The sequence below is a fragment of the Haemorhous mexicanus genome, chromosome Z (genome assembly GCF_027477595.1).
Source record: "Haemorhous mexicanus isolate bHaeMex1 chromosome Z, bHaeMex1.pri, whole genome shotgun sequence".
NCBI lineage: Eukaryota > Metazoa > Chordata > Aves > Passeriformes > Fringillidae > Haemorhous > Haemorhous mexicanus.
The window spans coordinates 77,492,746-77,500,653 of record NC_082381.1 but is presented as its reverse complement, the minus strand read 5'-3'; positions in this window follow the sequence as shown (position 1 = coordinate 77,500,653).

Sequence of the window (7,908 nt, the reverse complement as noted above, 5' to 3'; positions counted from 1 at the left end):
CTTCGGTGACCGCAGCCCGTCCCGGACCCCGCGGGCATGGCTGCCTGATGCAGCGACGGCGGCCAGAGCTGCACCCCCGGGCGAATGAAGGTCCGGCAGGGCGGAGAAAGAGGGGGAAAGGGGCGCCGAGCCCAGTCCGGACACTGCCACCGTCAAGCGGCACCGTGGGCTGCCTACTCCCCACTCTGCCCAACCGCCTGCGCCACCTCGTCCGCTGTACGCTACTTTCCCTCTTCCCATTCCCCCGTGTAAGTCCCAGGCCCTGCAGGGAGAGGATGCAGGAGGCAAGTGAGACCAGCTCCTGCTGCAAAGCCCTAGGCTTTGTGCACAGCCCATCCCGCACTGCTTGTACCCTCCCTGCTCTCCTTGCTTCCCTAAGGAATAGGGTGAGGACTCTGCGTTGTGGGCTCCAGAGCCAAGTGTGGGCGCACCAACAACACTTGTTTGCTCTCCATCAGTTTGAAATGTGCATAACCTTCCAAGCTCTTAGTGGTGAAGGAGATCTCAGGCCAGGGGCTGTAGCACAGTAGATGGGGTCACAATCAACTCACTAGATAGAATGGGAATGAGAATTAATCCCTGTGACCTCCAGGGGACTAGAGAAGGTTTTTGAGATGTTTATTGGAAATTTGGAGGGGTCTGCTGAATGTTGTCAGGATGAGCTGCCAGGACAAATATTTCTGAAGAAGGCATCTTCTGAATTTCTATTGGATGACAAGACGGAGAGACAAACACAAAATTTCTTGTGAATCCCTTTGGGCAGCATGGCTTTTCCATCCCTGAAGTCATCTGCCTACTGAGGGGAAATTTCACAACCATCTTCTGCTAAATGAAGCGTTTGTGATGAAGTGGTCAGCCTTTCTTGGGACCATGTCCCTGTACCTGTAGGAGCAACAGATTTGTGACTCAGAAATAATGTCTGAAAGAATTAGATTTTGTTTTAACCTCAGGGTATTTTTTTTTCCCTAACGGTGCCATTTGAAGAAAGAGTAATTTGCATGAAAGAGATTTCTTCTTAGTATAGGAGAGTAAAATACTCCCCAAAGTTATCTGCTTTAGAAATATTAAACAGCTTTATACAGAAATGTAAATGTTCACTTAAAAGTAATCTTAATTTTTTTCAGTACAGACAATCTAGTGATAGGTGCCTGGAATAAAAGTTCCTGAAGTACAGCCTCTTTGGAGGCAGCAAGTGGGACAATGACAGAACAATCTGTTGAGAAGAAACAGATTGAAAAGGGTATATGGTATCTGTACAATAAAGACACAGGCATCTGATAAATGCATCTGTTTATGTGTGTGTGCACACCAGATGGGATGGGAGAAGGTGTTACAAGAAGCAGTGCTTAGTTTGGCTCAGCAATACTTTTCAGGTTGTGCTACCTCCGTCACAAAATTATTTACATGTAGTTGTGAGATGGGTGTTGGATGGAAGTACAGCATCCACGGACTGCTGTGTGCACAGAAAGCTTTTCCTGGCTCCCACCCTGAGCGGAGCAGGAATGGATACAACTTGGTGCCTCCATTAAAGGTTGGGGACTTAAGTATGCTGAAATGAATGCCTTGGTTACACCATTTATGGTGACACAGAGTCCTAGTATTTTAAGTGGAAGATCATTAACTGAAACTTTACTGCACATATTGGACAAAATGAGCGTAACACATTATTCTTTTGCGTGGGTTTTGTCAGTGCAAAGCCACTAATTTTCTTTAAATAACAGAAAGTAATGAAGCCAAGACAGAGGTTGTCCATCTATAATACTGCAGGAGTTTATTTTTCCTTGCTATTAAAAGCTGCTGAAAGCCCATTTTTTAGCTTATGTGTTATTTAGCTCACATGAACCAGAGTGAAAGGAAATGTTAGGCAGATGTCTTAGCTACACTAATAGGATGGTTGAAATAAATGGAGAGCAAACCTGCTAGTTCTTAATCACAAAATAATGTACCTGCCTCTCCCTGTGCTGCCGGCACAAGTCTCATGGTAAGAAGTGTTACTGAGAGCCCTATGCACTCTTTCTTGATGGAAAGTAAAGTAGCTGCTGAAAGATTTCCATAGTTCTATTAAAAGCTAACAGAAACTACAAAACCTTCAGAATTTATTATATTTTTCTATGCAGATCATGAAAATTTTGGAGCTGCTTGAGATAAAACTCTTTTTGGTGAAGAAAAAGAAAAGAATGTCTGCTGTCAGGAAAAAAAAAAACAGGAAGAGAAAAATGACCCATTCAGACCTAAATAAAGTGTGTCTTTACATTGTAAAGGTTGCCTCTTTTAAAACAAGCTAAAAAGCTGCTTGACATTATGCAGTATGGTCTCATTTTTTGTTTATATGTGTCAACATGATGTATAGATCTCTTAAGATGTCAAGCGCTCCATACTGTAATTTCTAAGTTACCTTTGAAGTATGAAACATGATTTCCTAGTCACAGTATGACTGCTCAGTCAGTAAATGGTGGTTTCTTTGGTGTTAGTAACAGAGGAGATCGTGCTGTTGTTGAAGCAAGTACCCTCGGAAGTCATCAAGTACCAGGAATATGCACCAAGCGGCTGCATGCTTGGGAAGCAGCTGTGTTTTGGGCCACAGCTACCTGCTCCTGTGTGATGTCAAATGCCCTTGGCCATCCCTAGGTCTGCAGGAGATCCCTGCAGCATCTGGCCATTGTCTGAAAGAGCTTTGGGGATTGATTCCCTTTCTTTATTTAAGATGATTCAAGTTTGTGAATTCATTGTTCTGGGGACGTGGGTGGATGTTCTGGTCTGCACTGACATCCAACACTGGACCTGCCATTCCTGCATCCCATGGGACGTGTATTATCATGACTTAACTGGTGGACAGGGGGTGAGACGCTGATTTAGGTAACAACTGGAGCTGAAATCTGGCAGCTGCCCGGGTAGGGCAGGTTTGTTGGGGCCTAAGACGTGCTCACCTTGGGCTGGAACCCAGATAACCTGCTCAAGCAATATAGTTAAAGCTATCCCTAATTGCTGTGTTTATTAGAATTATTGTGAGCCAGTGCCAAGGTCTGTTCTTTAGCCTGGGGGCTAACTGCTGCCTCTTGACCACATCCTACTCACTCCTGCCAGAGAGGGTGGCTGCAGGGTGTGGCTCCTGGCCCCTGTGGACTTGTGCACCCATGTAGGTTGATGTTTCCTGGGACAGCATGGGTCCCAGCATGCCAGTGACTGTTCTACCAGGGTGATAGCATCAATGTTTGGGCCTGGCAGCATCCCTGCAGTGTTTATTTTCCTGGGATAGGTGCAGCCAGCATGTCTGCACGTGCTTCAGGCAGACCTCCCAGTGCAACAGAAACAAATCCTAAGCAGGGGCTCACTTCTTGCTGTGGTGGGAGAAGGGGAAGAGATACCATAATTCAAAAATTGGTGTAAAAATGTGGCAAGTAGGGTTTAAGAGCAACATTCTCTTTCGCTTGATATTTGGGCAACTTTATTGTAGAGACCTACTTGGATTATTTAGCTTGTGTATTTATAGGTGTAATGTAACATGCTGTGGGGAACGTTGTAAGCAAACTGTGTTTAAGAGTTCATCTGGGCAGTGTCCTGTGCCCAAATTCGCCCCATAGCTGAAGTGCCTTTATTCTTTACGAGCCATTTTCCCGGGAAATACCAACAGATCATGCAAAGCTTTTCTGGTAAAGCCTTTCATGTAGTAGCTCTCTAGCAGAAAGTCATTCAAAGGACTAAGGAATCATGAACTCATGACCTATTCTAGTCGCATGCTTTGAAGTGGAGCCTGATAAGAGAGGGTTTAAAACTTGCTAATTAACAGTAATTGTAACAGCTGTCACATGCTGCTACTGTTTTAATTGGCATTAATCACAGCTGCATCTCTATTATGCTGCCACTGTGATTCTGGTGTGTTTAATCTCAGAATGTGGCACCTTCTGAGAGATTATGAGATCATAAAAGCATGAGGGCAACATATTTGTCAGGGTTGAAGGTTACTAATCTGTGCTGAAAGCAGCCAAGAGGAGCAAGCCTTGCAGGGGGAGAAGTGGAACCAGCAGCGACACTTTGCAAAAGTGGTGAGCTTTACTGTTTGGATTCTCTCTCCCAAGGGCTTTTTCTGTATTTCTGAATTTGAGTTCTGCTGTCAGGTGTTGGCACAAGGCACAAGGAAGGTCTTTAGAAGTGTTTGTTAGCTTGTAAGTTCTGCCAGGAAAAGCTGTTTAAAAAAAAAAAAGCCTCAAAAACCCATACACCAAACCCCATCAAATTTTATGAGATAAGGAGCAGAAGCTTGATCCTTTTGGATCAAGATCCATATTAGCTTGTTACTAAGGATAGGAGGAAACATCTGAGTAATCTGAATGACCGTGATGCATTCAGCAGAGTATGTAGCTGTTTGCTTGTAGCAGTTTTGCAGCTCTAAGTGCATTGTCCTTGAAAACCACTGGAATGTCAGATAGCAGTGGTTATCCCTAGCTCTGGTGGTTAGGCAGATGTTTCTGTTAGGATGAGCAGAGAGACATTGTCACTAGGGTTGGTTATGAGAACAACTGGGCTATAAATCTCCAGCTTCTTGCTTATATGTAAATCATCATGTAGTGACAATTAACTGATGCTTTTTCTTCTTCTTGCTAATGTGGAGTTATGGCAGTGCTTGTTTTATTTTTTAAAATAAACTGGTTATATTGTGTGCTAGCTATGAGCTTCTGTTGCTTCAACATCCTGGTTTATATTGGGAAAACTTCACTACTGCTGAAACGAGAAGCACTTATGTGGTCTGTGTTCAAAAGGATACATTTATGATTACACTTTAACAGACCAGAAACTTTATGTCTTGTTACAAATTCAGAGAAAATAGATCACAGGCAAAATAAGCATAACAATGATTTATGAAGTCATTAACTTACCCATATGAAAATTTTCAGCAGCTAGCAAAAATAGTTCTTAAAACTTGGGGCTGTAGTCTGGGATGAAAATGCAAACTGGCACATTTTATTTATACCAGGCTACTTTTACAATCACTCAGTAAGAGCACTCTTGCCTTGTTTCTCATGAAATCTCTGCATGAATTGTGCATAGACCTCTCTCTCCTGCAGCAAGGAAAAGTGTGAGGGAACTGTACCTACGTGATCTTGCCTACAACCCTGAGCTCCCCATAGTTAGTAAAACTCGGAACTGCAATGATGTGTATAAGCTTCAAAGAAGTTAATCTGAAGATTAAGTTTAGGATCTCAGTTCAGCATTGAAGTGGAAGGTTGACTCTGAGCCAAGGATGGCTAGCATACTCAGATTCGTTGGAGCTTCTTGCAGAATTGGTTCCTGAATCTCTGTGTGTCTCAGCCTGAAGTTATATTTTCACTGCTTTTGTGCAGGGGAAGTGAAAAGGCTAGACAGTATTAATCAGCAAACTGAAACAGAGAAATGTAGAGGTGAGTAAGATGGAAGGTGGATGGTAGTGGAAAATGAGGAAAGGTATGAAAGAATCCTGAGTATGATTTGTTGTTTTTACCAGAAAGATATGGTCACTCCAAAAAACTGACAGAAACATTAACATTTGCAGCAAACACCAAAATTATATTGTCTGTCTTGGGATGGTAGGATGCTACAAGGCTTCTTGGATAACTGTTGGTAAATTTCCCTCAAAGTTTTTGAAGTACCTTCTCCCATGAAAGTTAATACAAAATCAATATTGGGAGCTCTGTCTGCTCGTCTTACTCCAGCAGTACTTCCTCGACTTCCTTGTGACAATTTCCTGAGTGACTGGTTGCTTCCAGAGTCAGTGTGGTGCTCCTGGATGAGGGTTTAGCCTCAGTTTGTGCACAGACTATTTCTTGTGCAAAATTATTATTGCCTTTGGTCAAATCAACCCCTTGCTTTCCATTTGTCTGTTTACAGATCCTCTCCCAACATTACTCTTTCCATGAAGAATCTCACCTGACAGTCTGTATCAGGCTTTTCAGAACTTATGGTTTGCTTAGGGGAATGGAAATGAGAAATGGAAACAAAGATAAATCCTTTATTTTCATAAGAATAAATTCACTCTTATGCTGTAATAAAGATTATATAATTATTAGGCCAGATCCCAAGGAATTAATTTTTCTGGAAGTGGGTAAAAGGGTAGATTCCCCACAGCTTTCCTTAATTATGTTTCCCTTTGCATTTTACTTCTAGGACCTTTAGAAAGGACCTGGGATAAACTGGCATTTCTCCTCAGGGAGAACGTGTGATATTATGGTGGGGGCTGTTAAAGACTGTTTGTTCAGATCCATTAATTTATTTTCTTGGAATTTTCAAAGCCAGACTTGAATTTTTAGAGTGGAAATGAGCACTTGCTTTGTTTGTTCAGGAAAAAACCTCAGAATCATCTTTTGCTATAGGAATGGGGGTCTTGTGTCAGAACAGTACACCATATGAGGGAAATCTGGGGAAGATTTGATCAAGGTAGTTTTTGACATCAAGCCAGTTTATCCCAAAACATCAACAGAATCCTTAATTCAGGAACAATCCCAGGGTACCAAACCATCTGCTCCTGAAATGAAGGAGCCTTCACTTCCTGACAACCCAGGACACAAGCCCTGTTCTGGTCCCAGTACCTTGTCAAAATTTCAGTGATGTTTTGCTCTTTCAATGCTCCTTGACACTTGACTGTGTCAGGATGGCCACAGCAGCTCTCACTTTTCCATACTGCAGTTTTCCCTGTTTCACTCTCTCCATGTGCTGCAAGCAGCCCCTGCCACCCACTCTGAGTGCCCCTTCCACCCTCTGCTCCTCACCTCTCACTCTGCAGGTTCTCTTCTGTGCTTAAAACCAGCTGTCCCCTCCTCTGCCAGTCTTTGGTCTTCAATGATGCCTTCACCAGAGGCATGAAAGGCTTGTGCCTGGGTGCTAGCAAAGGTGTTGCTGGGGACACCTGGCCCTTGGATCACGGGAATGGAAGGTGCAGGCACCACTCCTCTCTCTTCACAGCTCCAGCACTTACCTCTGTGCTGGCAATATCAGACAAAGCACCAATTTAAACAAAAACAAAAACCCAACACCCCCACTGTTGCCCTCCCCTACCTTTCAGATAAAGAGAAAAGCCAAATCCATGATGTTTACATGTTCCTCCAAAACAAAAAGGAAAGAAAAAGAAAGGAAAGAAAAAGAAGCCCCAAACTCAAATAACTATTTGGTACCAAATCTCCTAAACACATAATTTCATCTCTGTTCCCTTTATGGAAGTTCCAATAGCCCATAGCACATTCCTCACTGTGTACCAAGGTAGCTATAGAACTTGAAGAGTTTTCTCTGTGGTCTTTGATTTTGTTGTTTTTTTTTTTCCTTTGTTTTTTTTTTGTTTTTTTTTTTTTTTTTTTTTGTTTTTTGGTTTTTTTTGTGTGAGGGAGAGAGGGACCAGAGGAATGGAATTAAGGTAAATGTAGACATGCTTAACTCTGATACTCTTGAACCCTCTTACCCCTTTGATTTGCTTTATTTTGGGAAATTCCCACTGAAAGACGTTTGGAGAGGTATTGTGAGGTAATCCCTCTCCACCTAATTTTTGTCAGGCAGTTTAGGTGCCCAAGTGAGAAACCAGTTTGCCAGATGTCTTTTCAGCATTTCGTGGAGAGTACAGCCTCTCCAGAGAGCAATCTGACCTACCTAAGAGATGAGCACCAGCTTTGTGTGTCATCACTGGTGTTAGAGGAAACCAGAGGTGACCAGCCTCATGGAGAAGGCATCTCTGCTAGCAGGCTTGGGTGAAAGCAGGGTAGAGAGGACCTGTTTTCCCATGCTGGATATACGTTGGCAGAGCCCTCAGAGGCTTGTTTTTCACACACAGCATTGGTTCTGCTTTCTGGGCTGGCTGCTATAAACACTTGCATCCCTATAGAAACACACACACTTGACTCGCAGTGCCCTGTGGTTCAGAAAGCCCCTCCCCCCCAAAAAAACCTTCCA